Source organism: Ceratotherium simum, chromosome 6 (assembly GCF_057802395.1).
Source record: "Ceratotherium simum simum isolate JZ-2026a chromosome 6, ASM5780239v1, whole genome shotgun sequence".
NCBI lineage: Eukaryota > Metazoa > Chordata > Mammalia > Perissodactyla > Rhinocerotidae > Ceratotherium > Ceratotherium simum.
Window position 1 is genome coordinate 7,301,129 of NC_141905.1, and position 23,304 is coordinate 7,324,432.

General features: G+C 44.1%; 1 long non-coding RNA gene and 1 pseudogene across 2 annotated transcripts; one reads left to right on the top strand and one right to left on the bottom strand.

Annotated features, from left to right (window-relative positions):
• Window positions 1–859: 859 nt before the first annotated feature.
• LOC147916753 (uncharacterized) lies at window positions 860–21,917 on the bottom strand. Of its 2 annotated transcripts, XR_015552424.1 has the most exons (5): window positions 21,528–21,917; window positions 17,449–17,558; window positions 8,778–9,614; window positions 6,067–7,663; window positions 860–2,773 (listed from the first exon to the last, which is right to left on the bottom strand). It is a non-coding gene; the product is annotated as an uncharacterized LOC147916753 (long non-coding RNA). The 2 variants fall into 2 exon arrangements; XR_015552425.1 differs by lacking the exons at window positions 860–2,773; window positions 6,067–7,663; window positions 8,778–9,614 and adding an exon at window positions 11,863–12,208.
• Window positions 15,564–16,344, top strand: LOC101387466 (small ribosomal subunit protein eS6 pseudogene; annotated as a pseudogene).
• Window positions 21,918–23,304: the final 1,387 nt, after the last annotated feature.

A 23,304-nucleotide genomic window follows, 5' to 3' on the forward strand; every position in this document is an offset into this window, starting at 1 on the left:
TAGTCAGGGAAATTATTGTCTATTTGGGGAGTTTTTTTCTCCTTATATTCTTGGGTTATATTGCTTCAAAAAAACTAATAAACATCATATAATATTTTCAAAAATTAAACTTTTTCCTATTTAAAGCAACTTGCATTCTACAATAGCTAGTAAAGCATATTACAATAATTGCAACCATCTTGTGCTGTTTCTCCCAAATTTGACTACTCCCCAGATTCGAACTGGACTCGATAAGATGTAGATTCCCAGCACCACCCCAGACCCGCTGCACCTGAATCTCTGGAGAGTGCCAGGGGCATCTGCATTTTAGCAAGGGCACAGGTCATTTTGTGTGTGTGTGTGTGTGAGGAAGATTAGCCCTGAGCTAACATCCGCTGCCAATCCTCCTCTTTTTGCTGAGGAAGATTGGCCCTGGGCTAACATCTGTGTGCATCTTCCTCTACTTTATGTGGGACGCCACCACAGTGAACCCGCGAACCCCAGGCCCCCGAAGCAGAGCGCGCAAACTTCACCACTAGGCCACTGCGGCCCAGGTAATTTTTATTTCGTAATTTGTTCAAGCTAACCATGTACAACTGAAGAAACAGAGGCCCAGAGGGAGAAAGTGAACTCCTCCGGTCATGCGGCTGGTCCAGACGAGAGCAGAGAGCAACCCTAAATCACTGACGCCCAGGCACGTGCGGGTCTGCTAAAAGTCACCACCGCCTCACCTTGCTTGTCACAAATACCAGCACCAGCAGCAGTCCCCTTCTGTAGTTATCTCTAAGTTCATTCATTCAAATTAAAGCAAGGAAAAATCCTAATTCAGTGTTGAAATATTCAAATTTGAATTTTTTTAAAAAAATTTAATTGTTTCAATTTCAAAAACCATGTTTATTCATATTTATATACAGCTCTTGCAAGTAGGATATATAATCAAGTAGAATTCAACACTAAAACCAATTCCCACTCATGTCCCTTATTTTATGCTTTATACCAAGGATATGTCTAATGTTTAAATTGCCATAAATTGTAAATTAATTAAATCTAAAATAATAAAGTTTTATTATTCTAAACAGAAGCCAGGACCTCTCAGACATTGCCAGTGAGAATAGAAAAATGGCACAGCCACCCTGGAAAAGAGTTTGACAGTTTCTTTAAAAACTAAACATATTTTTGCCAGTAATTGAACTCCTGGGCATTTATCCCAGAGAAACGAAAACTTCTGTCCACACAAACACTTGTACGTGATTATTTGTCAGCCTTATTTACAGCAGTCCAAAACTGTTAACAACCGAAACATCCTTCAGTGAGTGAATGGTTAAACAAACTGTGACATTCATAGCACGGAATCCTGCTCAGCAATAAAAACGAGTGAACCGTTGGCACATGCAACACTTGGATGGATCTCAAGGGCATTATGCTGAGTGGAAAAAGCCAATTTTAAACAGTCACATACAGTAAGACCCTATTTATAGGCATTCTTGAAATGACAAAATTATCGAGAGGGAAACAGATTAGCGGCTGCCAGAGGTGGACGGAGGGGTGGGGTGGCTATCTCCCAAAGGGAGATCTTTGTGCTGATGGAATAGTCCTCATCTTGCTTGAGGTGGTGGTTATATGAATAAAGTTATATGACACAAGTGATACAATGGCAGAGAACCTTACACACTGTACCAATGTCAAGGTTCTTGTTTTGCTATTGTACTGTAGTTAGGTAAGATGTAACCATTGGGGGAAACTTAAAGGAGACATGTCCTCTCTGCACTACCCTTGCATAATCTATACTTATTTCAAAATAAAAAGTTACACAATACATAGACTCCCTGGGAAAGAGGGTGAGTTCAAAGGCCTGTTCCTCCTCTAAGTACCCGCCTGCAGGACTGCATGGCAGCAGGCCTGGGCATTGGCCCAACAGTCATGTAATGTGCCCAGCCCTACAGGAGAGCAATGACGAATGAGGCACAGCTCTACCCTCAAGGGGCTCCAGTGTAGGCTCCGATGACCCAAGGGATGTCTCTGCTTCTGTGATGTCTTGCACAGATATTAGCCCAAAAGATCTCTGACAAGTCAGCAGGGACAGATTCCAAACTACACAGGGAAAAAGATAAGACACGAGAAATATCCCAGGGGGGCCAACGCCACAGGAAGAAGTACAAGCATGCTGGATTCCAGCGTGGAACATGGATGTGCAGCTCCGTCCATCCCCGCACCGGGCATCTGAGGCTATCGCCCATGGCCTCGGCTCACCTGGCCACCTCCACGGGGTCTGGGAGGTGTCTTTCTTGCTCTTCTAACCACTTCTCTGGTGTTCTCTCTCCAAAACCTGGGCCTCTTTGAGACGCATGACAAGATGCCCTGCTATCCTTTCTGCAATCACCCACTGACCCCTAAGAAGTCCCACCTCGGACCCAGGCAAGAAGGCCCCCTCTGCCCTCTTCTGAAGGCACCTCTCCCCAGTGGATGAGAAGTCCACGGGCCAAGGGTTGACACTGCTCGCCCCTGTGTCCCTCTTCTGGGCTTTGTTCCAAGTGCCCTGCCCAACCAGCACTTGAGTCTGCTCCAGGGCCTATGCAGCAGGGGTCTGTCCCCTGGATCTGTCCTCCCAGTGTGGGTGCGGCTGGAGCTTAGATGTGAGCACTGAAAGCCCCTCACAGTGTGGGGCAGAGCTGGGTGAGTAGCAGCCCATGGTCTGGGGCTAGAAGTCCAGGGTTCTAGAAGCTGTTCTCATAAAATCCAGAGACTCAGAATTTTCATTTCAAATTTCCTCTTGCAGAAGGTTATAAAGGTACATCTGTCCAGGTAAAAGGATAGACATATTTTATTAAAGTTTGGTGGCTTGACCTATAACTTTTAAATATTTAGACTTTATTTAAAGTTAATTAACTATTTTAACTACTTTAAATATTAAAACATTAAATATTTTAACTATTAAATATTTACTTAAATATTTTAAATAAATATTAAAACTATTTAGTTTTAAATATTTAGAAATTTTAAATAATATTAACTATTATTAAAGGTGTATGCACCTCCATTTGTATTCTTGCACTGGGCCCTGCAGGAGGCAGGCCTGCTCCTATTCACTGGTGGTGTCAGCTCTGGGCTCCCTGCGGTCTCTCCTCCCATCTTCTTTATGACCTCAACACATCCTTGACCACCTCACTTCACCTTCCTCACCCCATGTCAGCCATCAACTACTATGTCCACATCTTAGCCTTTGTCATTACAAGTAACTGCATCACCTCCAAAATTTACATTTCAAACATCCTGGGCTTAGACAACTCACCGACTCCTATTTTTCCTGCTTGTTCCTTCAAGTTACCCAACCCAATTTTTCGTGCCCATCAAGACCTCCTATTCACGGACCCTACCACTTTTTCACTCTTCGTCACCCACCCCTATACTTCCTTCCCTCATTATCCAGCTTAGAGTCCATGGTCCAGGTGACAGAAACTCCTGCTAGCCATCCACCAAAATCTCTTGTCCTCTTCCTCCTGGGCATACAGCCAGACTACTTGGCAGCTAGGTGGAGCCATGTGACAGAGTTCCAGCCAATGCAACGTGAGTGCATAGGATGTGTGCCCCACCACAGGAAGGGGTGCTGAATGACAATGAAGATGACCTCAGGAACCTTGGAAGTCACAGGTTATAGATGGCAGAGCCCCCTTCAGCCGGGGACCTGTTATGAGAGGTTTGGGGATTCAATCGGAGGTGTAAAAAAAACTTTCCACTCCAAGCAAATGGACTGAAGGTATATTTTATTATATAGAGGATAGTAAAGGCAATAGTCCGCAAACAGATCCGAGTAGGTCAAATAATAAGAGGGAAAAAACACCAGCTCGACTGGAAAGGGAAAATATCCACATCGGCTGAGATAGCAGCAGATTCGAATAGGTCATATATAAGAGGGAAAACCATCAGATGGATCAGAAAGGGAAACACCAGATCGACTGAAGGGAAATGACACAAATCAACCGGAAAGAGAAACACCAGGTTGACCAAAAAGAGAACACATCAGATCAATTACTTCACAATAAATCAATTACTCACAACATCCACACCCCACTGCCGGGAGAGTCATGTCAATGGACACGGCTGGGAGAGAATCACACATCCTGGGCAAGGCGTCCTTTCCACAGGTGGAACTCTCACTTGGGCTCAGTTTCCAGCAGTTTTTATACCAGCAGTAATTTCCAGAGTAAGCAGTTACAGAGCTTTTTTCAGAGCAAGCATCTAGTGTTCCCATGCACAAATGGTTATCAGTGGCGTACGTGCACTGAGCCCCCTGGCTATCGTCCCAGCCCAGTAGTTGTGTACGTGCATTGTTTACCTTGCTTATTGTCCCAGCCCGGCACAGATGGCCAGTCTGCCCCAGGCTGCGGCACCCGAAAGGCCTTGAAATTTTTACACGTTGCAACTATCTCCATGGGAGAAGGGCCAGTTCCCACCACGCAGAAAGCAGCTTTTATATTTCTTTTTGTGCTGGTGGCTGTAGGTCAATGGAGCGGCCAAACATTGCTGTACTCATGTCAAGACAGGACCCCAACTTCCACCTCCCTAGAACATTTTCCTTGGAGTGTTAAGCAAGAAAGAAAAGAAAAATCTACGTTGTCTGAGCCGTTGCATTTTGTCATGTCAGTTCCACTAGTATGGCCGATTTTAGAGCCATTGCATTTTGTCACGTCAGTTGCACTAGTATGGCCAATCACTAAAATCACTCACCTGCATATAAGTGGGAGTGTGAGCTATGACACAGCAGGGTGGTAAAGAGCAGGATTGTTGAGCCAAGACTGCCTAGGTTCAAATCCTGGCTCTGCCACGTATTGACTTTGCTACCCGAGCAAGTTATTGACCCTCTCTGTGCTGTGTCTCCTCATCTGTAAAATGGAGGTAGCAGTGCCTAGTCACAGGTCTGAGAGTGAAGGAAGTTAACACATACAAAGGGCGTGAAACAATTAGACCACTGCCTGACACGGGGAGCACTATGCACCTACTGCCATTGCATACACCCCTCTGCCTCATAATTACCTGAGACACCTCCATCCTGGGTAAATTCAATTTTCCACCTACTGCCCCCCTGTGTCAAAGCAACTGAACCAGATTGGAGAACAGCACAAACCTGTGCCAACTAATCCCTCTCTACATGCACAGCCACACATCTCAAGTGGCTTTCACAGCGCCCAACAATCCCTCTACCTTTCCCTAGTCAAGTCACCCCCAGCTCTCCCAGGCCATAGTCCCACCTCCTCCTCTCTCCCCATGCTCAGCTGATAACCTCAAACTTCACTGAAGGGAGAGAATCCGCCTCTCTGTTCTCCCCGATCTATTTCCTCTCCTCTCCTCAACCTTCTCAAATCAAGATTTGCCCCGAAGAGCCTTGAAAAGGCTATTTTTCAAGTTGCCAAATCCAAGGGTCAGGTCTCAGTGCTCATCTTACTTGACCCGCAGCAGCACTGGATCAGTCCCTCTTCCTTGAAATGCTTAATTCCCTTGGACTCCAGAATGAACCCTTCTGACTTTCCTCAAGCCTTGCTGGCCACTTCTTCCTCAGTCTCCATGCCCATTTCTCCCCCTTCCACTGACCTCTAGATGCAGGAATGCCTTGTGATTTCTTCCTCAGCCCCCTTCTCTTCTCTTTCTACACTCATTCCCTGTATAAAATCTCAACTTCCATGACTTTACCTACCTTCTACAGGCTGGTGAATCCCAAATTTATATTTCTAAAGAGCCCCAACCTCACCAATAAACCGGATTCTTTTATCCAACCACCCACACATCTCCATTTTGAGGTCTAATAGGCAACTCAGATCTAAGCTCATCTGAAAGACGATTGTTGATTTCTAACTCCCCTTCTCCCCCAAAATAAACTCTTACTCCCTCCTCAGTTTAAGTATCTCAGTAAACGCCACCACCATCCACCCAATTGCCCAGGCAAAAAAAACTGAGTCACCTTCTGTTCCCCCAGGTCCTTCACATCTCACATCTAATCGATCAGCAGGTCTTAGTTTTAAAACAAATGCCAGATCTGATAGCTCTTACCACCTCCACCTGCCACCCTCCACTGGAAGTACCATCATCTCTCACCTGAACCACTGACGTAGCTTCCTGGCTAGTCCCGCTTCAACAATTGGCCCCTCCCAGCATGTTCCCACTCGGCAGTCACGGTTGTCCTTTTAAAACCAAAGGCAGATCGTGTCATTGTTCAGCCTCTTCCTATGGATTCCCATCACACTAATTCCATAAATCTGAGTGTCTTTCCACAGTTCATGAAGTGCCATCTAACCCTGGCACCTCGCTCTCCTCTTGATTTCTTACACTCTAGTCACACAAATGGTATCCTTACCATTTTTCAAACAGGCCCAGCTTGTACCTGAGCCAAGGTCTTTCACATGCTGTTTCCTCTGTCGGGAATGTTCTTCTCCCAGATCTTCACATACTTACTTCCTCACTTCATTCAGGTCTCTGTCCAAGTGTCACCTTCTTAGAAAGGCTATCCCTTAAATAGCATGCCTTCATCATTCTGGATCCCCTTGTCTTCTTTAGTTCTCTTTACAGCAATTATCATTTTTTTCTTTAATATTATGTATTTATTTGTTGACTTGTGTTATTTTCTATCTCCCAACTGATAGATGTAAGCTATATGAGGGCAGGGACTCTATCTAGCCAGCTTACTGCTTGCCCGATGTTTTCAGCTGCATGTGAAAAATGAAACAATGTAACAGTGACTCAGACAATCAAGGACATCTGTGTTCTCACATAAACGTACATTCAGCAGTTCCACAGAGTCAGAGCCCTGGGTGGACATTTCTATTCTTCTCACATTGAAGAATGGGTGCTGCAGCGCCAGCCTTCATGCCCTGACCCAGTCACGTCAGATGGGACAGAAAGGACTTCATCCCCTCATGTCTCTTTGGAATCTTCCTCAAACTCCTAGCTAACTTCCCCTTTTATATCATTGTCCAGATGAGGTCATGGGCCCAGCCCTAAATCAAAGTGGAATAGGATGACGGTGACTGGCTCTGATCAGTCATGATTTCTCCCTAGAGAGGAGGGCAAGTCCATCTTTCTGGAGTACCTGCTTCCTGATGTATGCAAAAACTGGGGCCCTGACACCAAGGAAGAAAGAGGTGTGTGCCTATTGGGTGAAAAACTAAGAAGGTCTGCCACAATGCTGCAGCCCCAGCACGGAGAACAGGGCCTGGCTCAGAACAGATGCTCGACAAATACGTGGAGTGGTGGAGGAGAGGGAGTATTTGTGCCTTTATAGACTAAAAGTGACACAGACACAGGACCAGACAGCACCAATGATGACACTATAGATGTGTGCTTTCTTTGGCCTAGTCTCGTTTATCTCTCACAACAGCCCTGTGAAGTCAATGCCTCTTTACTATTTTTCAAAGAAGAAGATTAGAGCTCAAAAAAGTTGACTGAATTCGTCAAGGTCACCAGGAAGTGGATACGTCGATCAAACCCATGGAGAAGTTCTGAAAGTGGCAGAAATTGCATTCAAGAGCAAGGGAGGGCCGGCCAGTGGCCTAACGGTTAAGTTGGCAAGTTCCACTTCGGTGGCCTGGGGTTCGCCGATTCAGATCCTGGGTGCGGACCTACTCACCACTCATCAAGCCATGCTGAGGTGGCGTCCCACGTAGGAGAGCTACAACTCTACAACCATGTACTGGGGCTTCGGGGAGAAAAAAGAAAAAGAGGAAGATTGGCAACAGATGTTAGTGCAAGGTCAATCTTCCTCAAAAAAAAAAAAAAGAGCAAGGGAATGGTTGATGATGAGAGGTCTCACAGAGAGCAAGACCAGGAATCACTGGCTTTAATGAGGGCCTACTATGTGTCAAGGCTTTTCACACACAGTGTATGGTTCCATATGCATACACACTAGGAAGTGGGGAGTGTTATCTCCATGTTACAGATTAGGAAACTTAGGCTCAGAGAAGTTAAATAATTTGCCCAAGGACACACGCCTATAACAGATGGTAGAGTTAGGATTTAAATCCAAAACACTCAGACTTTAAAACCTGTGTTCTTTCCACTAGAAGAACCAACACAAGAGAAAGCATTAGAGAGGTGGACATGTGATTCCTTCTTTGAGGTGGGAGAAAGAGAGAAAGGATGAGAGAAAGGGTGTGAATATTTTGAGGCCAATGGAGAGAATTTGAAAAATCTTATGTCAGATGGCCTCAATCTTTTCAGGAAAGTAGCACTCAAAGTCATCTGTATGATGAGGTTCAGGCTTAAAAACAGAAACGATTTGAAGTGAACACTGGGAAGACTGAGATGGTGACCAATTTGACAGGAGTGGTGAAGATGATGAGCAGCAGGTGAGCCCAAGGGGCAGGGGCGGTGCGGAGGGTCAGAGAATCAGGAAGGCCAGGGGGAGGCCCAGTGAGGGAGAGGGTGACAGGGACAAGGCAGGGACAAATGCCAAATGCTGGCTCAGTGCCTGATCCTGCATGTCCTGTCAGCGGGGGAGGGCACGGATTTTTAAAGACCAGACACCCAGGTTTCAAATCTGGAGCAGATGGTGCCTGGGTAGTTTTTGAAGAAGACTGAGCAGAAAAGGGGGTTTGTATACAAAGGGAGGAGGAGGAGTCTGCTAAATATCAAGGAAGGGGCTATTCAAGGGCCAGGCAGTGCTGAGCAGGGCAGGGCTAGGCTGAACTGGATCTGTATGTGACCAGAAAGGACAGGGAGGGCAGGAGGCTGGAGGAGGAGACAGAGCCAGCCGAGGCTGACAGAACCGCCAGAAATGTCACGCCAGCGCCTGGGACCTGCACTTCACTTACCTGCCTCGGGGCCACAGTTTCAACTTCTGCCAAGCTTCCCTGTCAGGTGCACAGGCATCAGACAGATGTGTGTCATCTGGAATGACTGACCTTGGTTAGTGTTGCTACTACCCGCTTAGGTAAAATTTGGGCCATACGGGGCCAGCCCGTTGTTATAGCGGTTGAGTTTGCGTGCTCCACTTTGGCGGCCCAGGGTTCGCCGGTTCGGATCCTGGGCACGGACCTACTCAGCGCTCATCAAGCCATGCTGAGGCGGCACCCCACATAGACCAACTAGAAGGATGTACAACTATGACATACAACTATCTACTGGGGCTTTGGGAAGGAAAAAAAAGGAGCAAGATTGGCAACAGACGTTAGCTCAGGGCCAATCTTCCTTAAAAAAAAAAAATGGGGCCATAGTTGAAAGGAGGGCACACACTTTACTAATATTCCCATGGCAACGTCCTGTGGTCCAACTCTGGGAGTCATGAGGAGGAGGCAGAGGGAGGGTTCTCATGGCCCAAGCAGGACCACCCACCTCAGGGTCAGATGCTGTGGATGCCGACACCTTTCCCTGCCTGTGGCGGCTTGGGTGGCTCTCCTTTCAGGTGCAATGAACTCCATGGAATGCTCTGGCCCAAGCGGAAAAGAAAACAAGTCTGGAGCTGAGAGGCAAAGTAGCAGTGTGTGGTGGCCAGAATCCACTGAAACCAGCTCTGCAGACAGACGAGGAACAAACAAGGGCCCTCAGGATGCAGAGCAGATGGAGACGAATACAGGTCAAGGCCACCAAGGTGAATCCTGAAGACACCGAGCTCCCGCGTCCTTTCTTCTTGTGGCAACATATTCCGCTTGCTGGCAAGACAAAGGACCTCTTAAGAGCTCAATTAAAAATGCAGCGCAAATTTCAGGAAAGGGATCCGTTCTTTGATGGTTTCTCCACACAGAGACGGTGAGCTTGGCCCGGGCAGACCCTTTGTCATTGCTAACTTCCCCGTCACATGCAACAACAGACCCTCTTGATTTGTTCGTTAACAAAGGGGCCAGACACACTATCTTCCCACCATTTCTCGCTTAAGTATTTTGCTTGAAGAATGAGACAGCTTTAATCCATAAATGGCCCATGATGGCTTTGGCTCACACTCATTCCTTGCAGGAAGTGCTGCTCTCAGATCATTAGGAGAAGGTGGTGCCCTGTCACTTTGCCTTGCTGCAGTGCTCTCAGCCACACACATCTACACCCCTACCCTGACGCTCCTTCCCCTGCCCTCAATAGCTTGCCCATGTGAGGAAGAGAAATTCAGCCTCTCCGGATCCTCCCTCAGCTCCTACCGTGGCCTCCATTCTGCCTGAGTTTTCCATTCAGCCTGAGGCCTGGCCTGAAAGAGCACGACAGTGATGAAGCTGATCTCCATCACTCACTCACTCATTCGTCCATCTATCCCATCACTCAAAGGCCACAAGAACTTGGATAAGTTACTCTACCTCTCTGTTAGAATGGAATGATTGTGAGAATTAAACGAGCAAATACATGGAAATCCTGCTATATTTTACATGCTCAATACAGGTGAATCATTATTGTTATTGTTGTTAACGTTCTCATCTATATGATCATTTACTCAAACATTTACTGAAATCAACTCTGTGGCAGGCACGCTTTCACAGAGTGCAGAGAAGCATGGTAAACGAGACCCGTGTTTGAACAGTTTCACGCTGGAGAGCACCACCCCTCTGTATCTACCTCTATGGTCTATAACCTGTGGAACATCTTTTTAAATAAAGCGGTTTTTTTTTAAGAAATCTGGGAATTCTTTATGTTCTTTTAGGTCATGTGCTCTATGTCAATATGATTTCTTCCCCTGGACTAAAGGGTTCAGACAAATGTGGGAAGAGGTCGTAATGAAAGAAGGAGTGGTGTGCATTGTCTGGGATGTTTTTCTTTGCCCTTGTCAAGTTGCTGAAAAGCAAGCCTTTCTAAGAACAATGACCGGGCAGTCCCATGTGCAACAATGCAGACCCAGTACACTGCATCCCGCCTGTGACCGTGACACCTGCTGGCCACCACTGGAATTACCCCAACCTTCTCAATCATGAAATGCCACGGTTCTTTGTCAGAGTGACCTTGAGGGTTGCTTATAGAGCAACACTGCCCAGTTTAGGCAACCATTACTTAGAAATTAAAGAGAAGAACAACACAGTCTCCCGGAGGCAGCATGTAGTAGTGATTACAGCCAGACCTGACTTTCAGCTCCACACTCTCCCACTGAGGAGCTGGGTGACCTTGGGAAAGTTACTGAGCCTCTCTGAACCAACTTCTTCATCTGAACAAGAGTCTTACTACTACTTCTCCATAAAGTCGACCTGAGGACGACGTGAAGTTCTGGATGTGCTAGCTTGACACATGGCCAGTTCTCTCAAAATGTTAGTACTTGTCACCGGCACATCCCCACGCGCTCTGGCCACTGGATTCAGTGTCGTTAATATACAGTCCATTCAAACGCAAGCCCCCACCTTGCTTGGGTCCTTGAAAGTTGATATCTCTCACGCATTTAAAAAAAAGTCTACGCATACCCATAAATCAATCTTGACATGACTCCCTGGTACCATCACAACTGGAGGGTCATCACAACTGCACATCTCATCTCTGCCTGCTTTCTAAAGGGCCACCTGAAAGGGGACATATTGACAGCTTTGTGGCAGAAGGTGGCAAAGTTTGCCACACAAATTCCACCCATCCCTGTACCTGCAGCCCTTTGCTGAGAGGCTGCAGCCACTGACACCCTGGCCCTCTCAGGGTTGTAAGCACTGCCTCAGAGGCTGAAGAGAGGTCACTCATTCACTCTGTTGTGCTCAGTCAGGGAGCCCTGCCAGGCTTGCCTATCCCCCAAAGTGTCACAGAGCCATGGAGACTCCCAGTTCACACAAAATTGCTTTTCTTTCCCTGAAGAGAGTGTGAAGTGCTAGCTACATACTGTACTCAGAACCACTATCCCCTCAGACACTCAGTCCTCCTGCAGAATCCCGCTAACTAGTTCCATCTCTTTATTCTTTTATGATAAATTCTTTCTCAGGGGTCTTTTAGGATTCCCTGAAACCTAGCCTCCATAGGTCCAAGTAAATCCCAATTGAGGATACACTTTGTATCAGTTAGCTATTGCCACATAACAAACTAGCCCAAAACTAAGTGGCTTAACACAACAACCACTTTATTTGCCCATGATTCTGTGGGTCAGCTCAGCTGGGTGGTTTTTCTAGGGTCACTAATGTAGCTACATGAATCATCTGATCATTCAATGAGGGCCTGATGGTCCAAGATGGCCTCCTTCACATGTCTGTCAGTCAGTGTCACTTGTCACTGTGTCTTTATCTTCCTGTGGTCTCTCACCCTTCACATAGTAACTGCAGCTTTCCAGGAGGGTAGGAGTGGGTGTTGCAAGGCCTCTTGAAGCCTAGAGTCAGAATTCATACAATATCACTTCTGCATTCTTATTGGTTAAAGCAAGTCACATGAACAGCTCAGATTCAAAGGAAATAAACTCCTGGGCTAAGAGCAAAGTTACATCTCAAAGAAGTACGCACACAGGGATATAGGACTTTTGCAGCCCTCTTTGCAAACAGTCTACCACATAGTTGCAGGTTTGCTTTTTTTTTTCTCCTACCTCAGTTGGCCCCTCATCCTTCATGGAAATCAGTGGATGCAAGTAAACACTCAGGAGTGGAGGAGGGGAAGGACTTTAGCACCAAAACCACCTTTATACTTCTTTTGCCCTCCTCATCTATTGACCTTGGCTTATTTCTGCCCCATTTCCTGCAAGCATGTGCTGCTTGGACCCTTCTTTCTTCTCCCAGCCATAAGGACAATCATTTCTAAGCCAAAGGCACTGGCTCCATCACTCTGAGAACCTCCCTCCATCTGCCCAGGGGAACAATCAGTTTGATGGGGTCGAGGACTGAAAGTGCCATGGTGGCCAAGTGACGGCAAAGAGACAACAGATGGGGGAGATGACAGGAAGGAGAGGAATCCTGGTTGTGAGAGACAATCTTTCAAAGGCATTTAAGACACCTCGTCTGAAAAGATTACTGGAGAGAAGGTAAAAGAAGGATGGGAGGAACCTAACGCCAAGGCAGAACATGGGGTTCTAGTCTTATTTAAGAATTTGATAGTGATTACATTAAGTCTTTAGATAAATCTAGGGAGAATTGACATCTTTGTAATATCGAGCCTTCCAATTCACAAACATGATATATCTCTCCATGTATTTGAGTCTTCTTTAATGTCTTTCAATCAATTTTGTAATTTTTTCCATAGAGGCCTTTTGCATAATTTGTTAAATTTATACCAGAGTTCTTCACACTTTTATACAATTTTTAAATATCTTTTAACTCATTTAGTATCTCTTTATTATCTGTTTGTTGCTGGTATATATAGAAATATAATTAATTTTTGTGTATTCATTATTTTGCTAAACTTGCTTATTAATTACAATAATTTGATCTGTAGAGTCTCTTGGATTATCTACATACATCATCTTATAGCTTCTGAACAATGAGAGTTTAGATTATTCATTTCCAATTCTTATACCTTTTATTTCTTGTCTTGCCTTATTGATTGTTAGGACGTTTGATACAATATGGATTAGAAATGGAGGTAGGCTTCCTCATTTGGTTTCTAAATCCAAGAGAGAAAGTTTTCAACATTTTGCAATTAAGCATGATGGTTGTTGTTTTGACTAGATACATCATAATACTTAAGGAAATTCTCTATTCAGAATTTTCTCAGAGTTTTTACCATGAATGGGTTTTGACAAATCAAGCACTTTTTCAGAATTCACTGAGATGATCGTATGATTTTTGTTCTTTCATCTGTTACTGTAGTCAATTTTTTAAATTGATTTTCTAATGTTAAATCAACATTACTGAGAATGCTCAACTTGCTCATGATGAATTATCCTTCTTATATATTACTGGATTCAGTTTGCAAATATTTTAGAAATTTTGCATTTATATTTATGTGATTTTAGCTTATAACTTTCTTTTCTTTATTAACCTTCTAAATTATAAAGGTTACCCTAGCTTCATAAAATGTAATATAAGAACTATTTGTTCCTTGAATTTTATTTTATTTTATTTTATTTTGTTCTTTTGCTGGGAAAGATTTGCCCTGAGCTGACATCTGTTGTCAATCTCCCTCTTTTTTTTTCCCCTCCCCAAAGCCCCAGTACATAGTTGCATATTCTAGTTGTAAGTTCTTCCATGTGAGCTGCCGCCACAGCGTGCATGGCTACTGACAGATGAGTGGTGTGGTTCTGCACCTGGGGAACCGGCCTGGGCCACTGAAGCAGCGTGCACTGAACTTAACCCCTAGACCATCGTGGCTGGCTCCTTGAATTTTAGGTAGAACTTGCTGATAAAGCTTCCTGGGCCTGCTAAAGCTTTATGGAAATATTATTTTTTAATTTATTCAATTTCTTTAAGGTTTAAGACTATTTAGACTGTATCTTTCTTCTTGAATTAATCTTGATAAATTATATATTTTTAGGAATTGTCTCTTTTGCTTAATTTCTTTTTAAAAGCATTGTACCTGTAATTGTGTAGCTTTTTAAAAAATTCCTGACATTGTTTATTCATCCCCCCCAATCTTTCTCTCTCTATCTCTGTTTTCCCTTTCATTAATTAATTTTTGTTTTTATATGTATTTATTATTCCTGTCTTTCTACTTCCCTTGGAATTATTTTGCTGTTCCTTTTCTAACATCTTGGGGTAGATGCTTAACTTGTTTGTTGCAATAATGAGTCTTCCAATCCATGAAGATGGTATATCTTCCCATGTATTTATGGGAAATTCTTTAATGTCTTTCAATCAAATTTTGTTACTTTCTCCTTTTGAATTTAAGGCATTTGAGGCTATAACATTTTTTTCTCTAAATACTGTTTTGATGATGTCTCACAAGTATAATATATTTATTTTTATTCTTATTCAGGTTATAATGTTTTCTTATTTCCATTATGATTATTTGGCTTAATAGATTATCTACAAATGAGTTTCTTAATTTCCAAATATAAGAAAATCTAGTTGTCTTTTTGCTATTGATTTCTAATTTAACAACAGTGCAGGGAACATGCTCTGTACTACTAAATCATTTGAAAGTTTTTAAGATTTGCTTTATGGGTCATTTTTATAATTGTTTCTCTGCATATGAAAGGAATGTGAACTCTGCAGTTATGGGGGGCAGTATTCTAAATATGACCATTTTGTCAAGTTATTTCTATTTTATATGCTACTGGAATTTTTGGTGTTATTACTGTATGAATTGCTGAGAATAGTATATTAAAATCTCCTACCAGGATTTTTTCTTTTCAACCTTTTAATATAAGTTTTTCAATTATAAATAGTTGTTCTCCTGTTTCAATTAACTTTGATAATTTTTGGCTTTAACTGGAGTTTTTGTTTTACTTACATTTAAAACAATTATTGATATATACTGAGGTAGTAAATCTACCACCTTAGTTTGTGCTTTCTATTCATCCAGCCTATTCAACATTCCTTTTTCTATCCTTTTTAGACTTGGTTTTTATTTGTTGTTTTTTATCATTTTATTTTTTATTCTTCAAGTTTGAAAATTATATACCCTGGTTTTATTTTTTTCACAGTTACCCTATGAATTATGACATAGATACTGAAGTTATCAAAGTGTAAGACTAATCAATACCTTTGCCTTCCTTCCATTCAAAACAGGGACCTTGGAACACAAAGTCACCAGTAGAAACAACAACAGAGGAGACACATGAAGTTCTTTCTTGCGGTGACTCAGAGGCAAACAGCTGCTTCAAGATGAAGCTGAATAGCTCCTTGCAAACCACTGGCTGCCAGAAACTCATGGAGGTGGATGATGAGTGCAAACTTCCCACCTTTTATGAGAAGTGTGTGGCCACAGAAGCTGGTGCTGGTGGTCTAGGTGAAGAGTGAAAGGAGTATGTGGTCCAAATCAATGACGGGAATGACAGACACAGTTTCCTCATGAAGCAGCATGACTTGATGGAGGGCCAGGTCTGCTTGCTACTGGGCAGGGGACACTCTTTCCTATTACAGACCAAGGAGGACTGGAGAAAGAAAGCACAAGTCTGTCTGGGGTTGCATTGAGGATGTCAACCCGAGTATTCTCAACCTGACTATTGTGAAAAAGGGTGGGGGAGATATTCCTGGACTGACTGATACTGCACGTGCTATGCCATCTCCTGAGGCCCAAAAAAGCTAGCAGAATCTGCAAACCTTCCATCTCCTAAAGAAGATGATGTCCACCAGTGTGTCGTGAGAAAGGTCCTGAACAAGGAAGGTAAGAAACCCAGAACCAAAGCACCCCAGATTCAGCATCTTGTACTACACGCATCCTGCAACCTAAATGTCAGCACATTGCCCTGAAGAAGCAGCACACTCAGGATAATAAAGAAGAGGACACAAATATGCTGAACTTTAGGCCAAGAGAATGAAGGAGGCCGAAGAAAAACACCAGGAACAGATTGCCAAGAGATGGAGGCTGTCCTCTCTGAGAGCTGCTGCCTCTAAGTCTGAGTCCAGTCAAAAATAAGATTTTCTAAGAGTAACCAGTAAATAAGATCAGACATCAAAAAAGAGAGAAAGAGACAGAGAGAGAGCATGCCTCATAAAGATTTCAGATATTGGAATTCTCAGGTACTGATTATAAAATGATCTTTTTATTTGATTTAAGTCAATGAAAGACAACTTTAAAAATATCTACAGGGAACAGTGAACTGTTTAAATTATTTTTTAAATTTGAAAAAGAGGGCCGGCCCCGTGGCTTAGCGGTTAAGTGCGCGAGCTCCACTGCTGGAGGCCCGGGTTCGGATCCCGGGTGCACACCGACACACCACTTCTCCGGCCATGCTGAGGCCGCGTCTCACATACAGCAACTAGAAGGATGTGCAACTATGACATACAACTATCTACTGAGGCTTTGGGGGAAGAAAAAGAAAAAGAAACAAATAAAATGTCTAGAAATTTTAAGAATACAATAATACATATGCTGGAGTTCGAATGTGAACGGTGTCCCTAATAGAGTTGTGTAATGTAGTTATCCTAATGGAGCCTGGAATGAGGCCCACGACTTCATCCACCTCCAAAGGAAACTTTCCACTCTGCACCCTCTCGCTGCTCTGTAGTTGGGGTCAGGGAGAATGGTCTGTATGGGCTGTATCAGTGGGCTCCCTGGCCTTCTGCTTGTGGCTGTGTTTGCCCAGTGGGAGGCAATGGGCAACAGCAGGAAACAGAAGGATGGGAGGTCAGGGTATTTATTCCCTCCCTGCCTATTTGTTGAGGGCTGTCTGTGTCTTTCTACCACAGACCCCAGCTCCTGCCAAGTGGCTCTTTCCCACAGCTGCCTTGGCTAGGTGCTAAAAACCACTCCTTTCCCTTGCCCCTCTAAGCCCAGGTATGGTAAAAGCTCCCAGGTTATTGCCAGCCCCAGGATGCTGCATCACCACATGTTGCTTTCCTTTAACTCTTCCCATACCTTTGGAAATAGCCCTTTATTGAACTCTCCTTAATTACCCCATTTGAGTGAGGCTATTTGTTTCCTGTGGTGATATTGACTGACACAAACACATAACACAAATACCTCGTACGAGTCTTCATGAAATTAAAAAAGTCTAAATAAAATTAAAAGTTGTCTTACCTTGATGGGTAAGGCACCCCAACCCCCGGCCTCATCCTTAAGGTAATTCCTTGCTTGAAGTCGAGCATGTATGATTAATCCCATCTGTATCCACCTTTACTTGACCCTTGCTGTGGGACAAAAAACTAGTCAACAACAATGACTCCCTCCTGCCAAGATTCCACAGACACTTCTCTCTCCTCCTCACCTTAATTGCCCTTCAGCCTCTCTGAAGGCACAGCTGTTTTTTCAGTCCTCAGCAGGTGCAGGCTGGCATTCTCCAGGGCCCAAGCCCTCCTGTTTTGAGGGGTCTACTATTCCTTTGCCAAGCTTCCCTTCTGCCATTTCCACGTTCCCTGACATTCACAAAGTACTTGGGCACATGTTTCTATCCCATATCATACAATCATTCTGTGCAAATTCAACACCCAAGGCAGGGCCAGCTATATAATTGCAGATCCAGTGCAAAATGAAAATAAGAGACCTCTTGTTCAAATAGCAGGGGAAAAGGTACCATTAAAGGTGTTAAATATAAAGTTTTTCTTTTAAAATATTTTACAACTTATAAAATGTAATAGAGGTAATAATGATTCATGAGAAACAGCATAAACTTGCAAATTGCAAAAAAATTGTATTTTTGGTGTTATAATTTTATATTATTTATATTCAGTGTCATAATTTTATATAATAAAATATACTACTTTATTAATATGGTGTCTTGATTTATCATAATCACTTTTCTGCAGATTCATTTGTTGGGTCATCAAAATTTATAGTTTTAACAACTTCTTAAAAAATCAATTTTCAGGGGCCAGCTGGGTGGCATAGTGGTTATGTTCACATGCTCGGCTTTGGGGGCCCCAGTTTCATAAGTTCGGATCCCGGGCACAGACCTATGCACTGCTTATCAAGCCACACTGTGGCAGGCATGCCACATATAAAGTAGAGGAAGATGGGCACGGATGTTAGCCCAGGCCCAATCTTCCTCAGCAAAAAGAGGAGGATAAGCAACAGATGTCAGCTCAGGGCTAATCTTCCTCACACACACACACACACAAAAATTAATTTTCAGTTGATATCCTTGAAAGTGACATCAGCTGCTCTTGGCAACTGCAAGATAGAAAATAATTTTTGATAACTTTAAATTTTGATAAGGTCTTTCTGCTGATGCAACTGTTACTAGAGCTAAGAGTATTTTATAGGCTGTGATAACATCAGGATACATTTCTGAGAAATTATTTCAAAATATAAATTTTAGTACATCTAGAACTGATAATTCTTTTTTTTTTTTTTTTTGTGAGGAAGATCAGCCCTGAACTAACATCCAATGCCAATTGTTCTCTTTTTTGCTGAGGAAGATTGGCCCTGGGCTAACATCTGTGCTCATCTTCCTCCACTTTATATGGGACACTGCTACAGCATGGCTTGACAAGTGGTGTATTGGTGCACATGGGGGATCCAAACCCGCAAACCCTGGGCCACTGCAGTGGAGCGCGCGCACTTAACCGCTACGCCACCAGGCTGGCACCTAGAACTGATAATTCTTTTTTTTTTTTTTTTTTAAAGATTTTATTTATTCATGTTTTTCCCCCCAAAGCCCCAGTAGATAGTTGTATGTCGTAGGTTCACATCCTTCTAGTTGCTGTACGTGGGACTCGGCCTCGCGTTGGACGGAGAAGTGGTGCCTTGGGGCGTGCCCGGGATCCGAACCCGGGCCGCCAGCATCAGAGCGCACGCACTTAACCGCTAAGCCACGGAGCCGGCCCATAGAACTGATAATTCTTAAGGCACAATTTTTCTAAAAAGATTTAACCCTTCATGCAACTCAGTTTTATGTGTCTTATAATTTTATACGTAAATTTATGCAATAGTATTTTAATATTTCCTCTGACATTTCCTGTTACTTGTGCAAGTTGAATAAGAAACTGAAAGTGGCTTCATGATTTGTGTACAGTTCAAAACACCTACTTATGAACTCTTGCTATATTGCTGTATCTTTGATTACAAGGAAAAATTAGTTTTAAAATTGTATTCCTCATTAATAATTGGCTCACCTGAAGCTTCATATGAAAATAGTATTCTTTTTTCTTGAATTCAAGAATCTTTAATCTTAATTTATATTTCTAAGTCTGTGGATATTTGCTTTGTCATATTGCAGCAGTTTTCAAAACCAGATATTCTAAACTCTTTGAAGAACTCTAATAATTCCCTGATATTCTTTCTTTCTATGTCTATGCTGCATCTTTATTTTGTAATATGAGTACAATTTTGTAGCTAACAAATTTACTGCCTCAGTGTAGGCATTTTCTGTCCTTGAGTTCAGGCCAAAGAGTTCATACTTGTGTAGAGGCCCCAGGGATGGGCTCTGGACACTAATGGAAGGCGCCTGCCACCAGGGTCCCAGTGCTGCCGTCATGCAGAGTCCCTCTCTCTTCTGGGCCATGGCCACTGTTGCCAACACTGCTGCTTCTACTACTGCCACCGCTGTTGAATTTAGTCATTCAAATCTGGACTTTTGAAAGTGCAGAAAGCACTATTAATAATTGCACTGGGGCAACAGGTATAAACTGGGCCCATCTGGACAATCTGAGATATCTGGTCCAACTTCCTGTTGAACACAAAGGCTCCTAGTTCCTTGACTACTCACTTTGAGTGATCTTTACTTCTGCTTCAGACCAACCATTCACAGTTGTGAACGCACCAGAAAAAACTACAATATCTCATCCAATTCCTCTCGTTCTGTCTTTCTCTTGCATGCCTTTATATGCATTGACAACCACTCTCAGCCCTAAAGAACAGAAAGCTCTTGCTACCTGCACGAATTTTGCCCCAGTCTATTTGTCCTCTCCAAGACTCTCTATCCTTCTTGCCTGGCCTGGACCCTGGAGATCTTGCCCTGATTGTCTCAGGAATACTTTCAACTTCCTTGACCTCCATCTTCCCATTTGATACACCCAAGGAAACCCCAGCTCCCAGACACACCCCTCCAAGTGTCTCTATTTCTCTACTTGGTTTGACAAGGATTATAGAGAAATGTCCACGTCTATGTCGTTTTGAATCCATGGCTTTCAATTTCAACTGAGTACCATTCAAAAATCCTTGAACTCACCGTTCACTCAGTAGTCTTAAATGTATTCCCTCAGATCTAGAGGCTGTAGGACTGTTTGAGTTGGGGAGAAATCTAGTGCCGTGGCTAGTCTCCTCACGGGGATTTTATTTCTGTGTACTGTTTTTTTTTTTTTTTTTTTTTTTTTGGTTAAAATCCCTGTCCCAGGGGCCAGCTCTCGAAATTTTATTTTCTTTTTGGCTTGCCTCTTTCAGCCCTGTCCAGTCTCCCCCCAGGGCTGCAGACCTGTAACAACAGGGAAATTCTACCCTCCAGGTCCTGAAGCCCCACCCTACTGTGAAGGCAGAGTGAGCCAAGTATTTGAATCCATGTCAGTTTGTGTGGTATCATCTTCTCTAAGTACATGCATGTGTTATGCGCCCTCACAAGGGGATCCCAACAGGATGGTCCCCATTTCTACATGGGCACACCCTTGTTTGATAGATCTTGCTTGATTGCTTGGTGATAGAAGAACCTCACGCCAGGGCCCTGTCTTTGAGAAGATGATATTTGTGACCTCCCTATTATTCCTGCTGATTCCAAGGGAAGTCCTGCCCTCTGCGCTGCATACGCTGACAGTTACCAACCACACTTTGGCTTTCTAAGGAAATTGAATACTGCAAGGGGGATGGGGAGGGGTGGGCTGGGGTCTGGGTTTGAGACCTTATCCAGTTTTGACCCCCAGAAACAAATTTCTCCTCTCTTTACCCTGGATTGCTTATCCCTCAAGCATCCCCTGGAGTATGGACTGCCTCTGGTTTGGGAAGGAATGCTCACTTTCTTCCCTATGTAGTTGTCCTTCACGTAGGAGGGCCACACCTTGAAGGATTATGGCGCTTCCCTCTGCCTTTTCCCAAGTATTGAAACCCTACTTTCCTCTGCCCTCTTCTCAGCCCCACAGCAAGCCCCGAGCTGGCCAGGCTGATGCAGCTATGTCAACCCTCAGCTGAGAATTAATCCTGCTGGGTTTTGGCAGAGGGGCAATGAAACTTACCTTCAGAAGCAAATCTGTCCTTGTCTGGGAATCTGCTTCAGGAACAGGATAAAGGGACTGTTGAAAATTCAGTTACCAGATTGTCTCTTAACTTCTGCTTTCTAGAAGCAAGAACATCTTCTCAGGACCATCAGAGGGTCTCAGATCACCTCTGGAGTCAGGGACATGAGACAAATCCTGTCTTGTCAGAGGCCCCAGGCAAGGCAGTGGAAGGGAAATACCTCTTTTAGCATCACTTTTGCCTTCTGAGGGGCTCAAAATCTTGCCACCTGAAGACAATGACTCTTAATTCTCTGGTGATGCCAGAATCTCCTTCTTGTTACCCAATAACACCACAAAGAGCCTTTTTAAATCTAGCTGAGACTAGGCGGGGCTTTTGGCAGAGGTAGGAAGTTCATAGGGGTTTCCCTGCCAAAGGGTCATTTGTGGAATGTCAGCCAGTCTAGCATGAGCTCCAGTTTTACATCTGAAGGGTGAGAGATGAAGCCCTAGAGGTGGAGGTGGAGAAGGAGATGGGGTGGGGTGGAGATGGAGGTGGAGGAGATGGGGTGGGGGTGGAGATGGAGGTGGAGAAGGAGATGGGGTGGGGGTGGAGAGGGAGGTGGAGGAGATGGGGTGGGGTGGAGAGGGAGGTGGAGGAGATGGGGTGGGGGTGGACAGGGAGGTGGAGAAGGAGATGGGGTGGGGTGGAGATGGAGGTGGAGGAGGAGATGGGGTGGGGTGGAGATGGAGGTGGAGAAGGAGATGGGGTGGGGTGGAGAGGGAGGTGGAGAAGGAGATGGGGTGGGGTGGAGAGGGAGGTGGAGGAGATGGGGTGGGGGTGGAGATGGAGATGGAGGTAGAAGCAGAGATCTATCCTCCCTAAAGCTGCCAAGGGAGAGGAACCGATAATAAGGTGCTGTCTTCTCTCCACAACAGGGCCTGGACAAATGTTCTGTAGTACACGAGTTGTAAATAGCAAAATTCTGCTGGGCTGGAAGGAATTCTAGGCTAAGGAATTGTAAATGGGGCAGAGGGTCCATGCTGAGAGGCCTAGTGGAAAGTCTCATTCTTAAATATATACTTATTTAAAACAAGAACAACGATTTTATTTATCGGTTACAGGACATCAACAACTTATTTCCCCTCCCCCATTCTCCCTCCCTATTCTCTCCCCCATTCTCCACCCCCCTTCATCTTTTTCTGCAGGGCATAAGTATTGAATATCTTCAATATCTGGGTGCGGATGGAAAGAGGACAATTTAGCATAGGTATATCTAAGCTGCGGGAGGTGGGGGCAGAACATTAGAATAAAAAGCCAATAATGAAAGTAAGGATTAAGAGAGAACTTGAAACACAAAAGCTAATCGGGGCAGGTTGTGCTGAACAGTTTGCTCTGAGATTTTAAACAAAAGAAAATATGCTGAATTTCCTGAGGCACTGGATCTTAGTCTTGGCTGAACATCGCAATCATCTGAGGGGTTTTTAAAAAGACTGCAGGAGCCTGGGCTCCCCCAACTCCAGACCTCTGAAGAAGGATCTCCAGAAGTGGAGCCCAGGCATGGGTGGTAAAAACCACCCAAGAGCTCCCAGGGTGATTTGAATCGCCAGGTGGACTAAGAGCTAGTGTCCTAGAGCAGTGGTTCTCAAACTTAAGTGAGCATCAGAAATACTTGGAGGGCTCATTAAAACACAGATTGTTGGGCCCTTCCCTCAGGGCTGCCAATTCAGCATGTCTGAAGTGAGTCTGAGAATTTGCATTTCCAATCAATTCCCAAATGATGCTGATGTTGCTGTT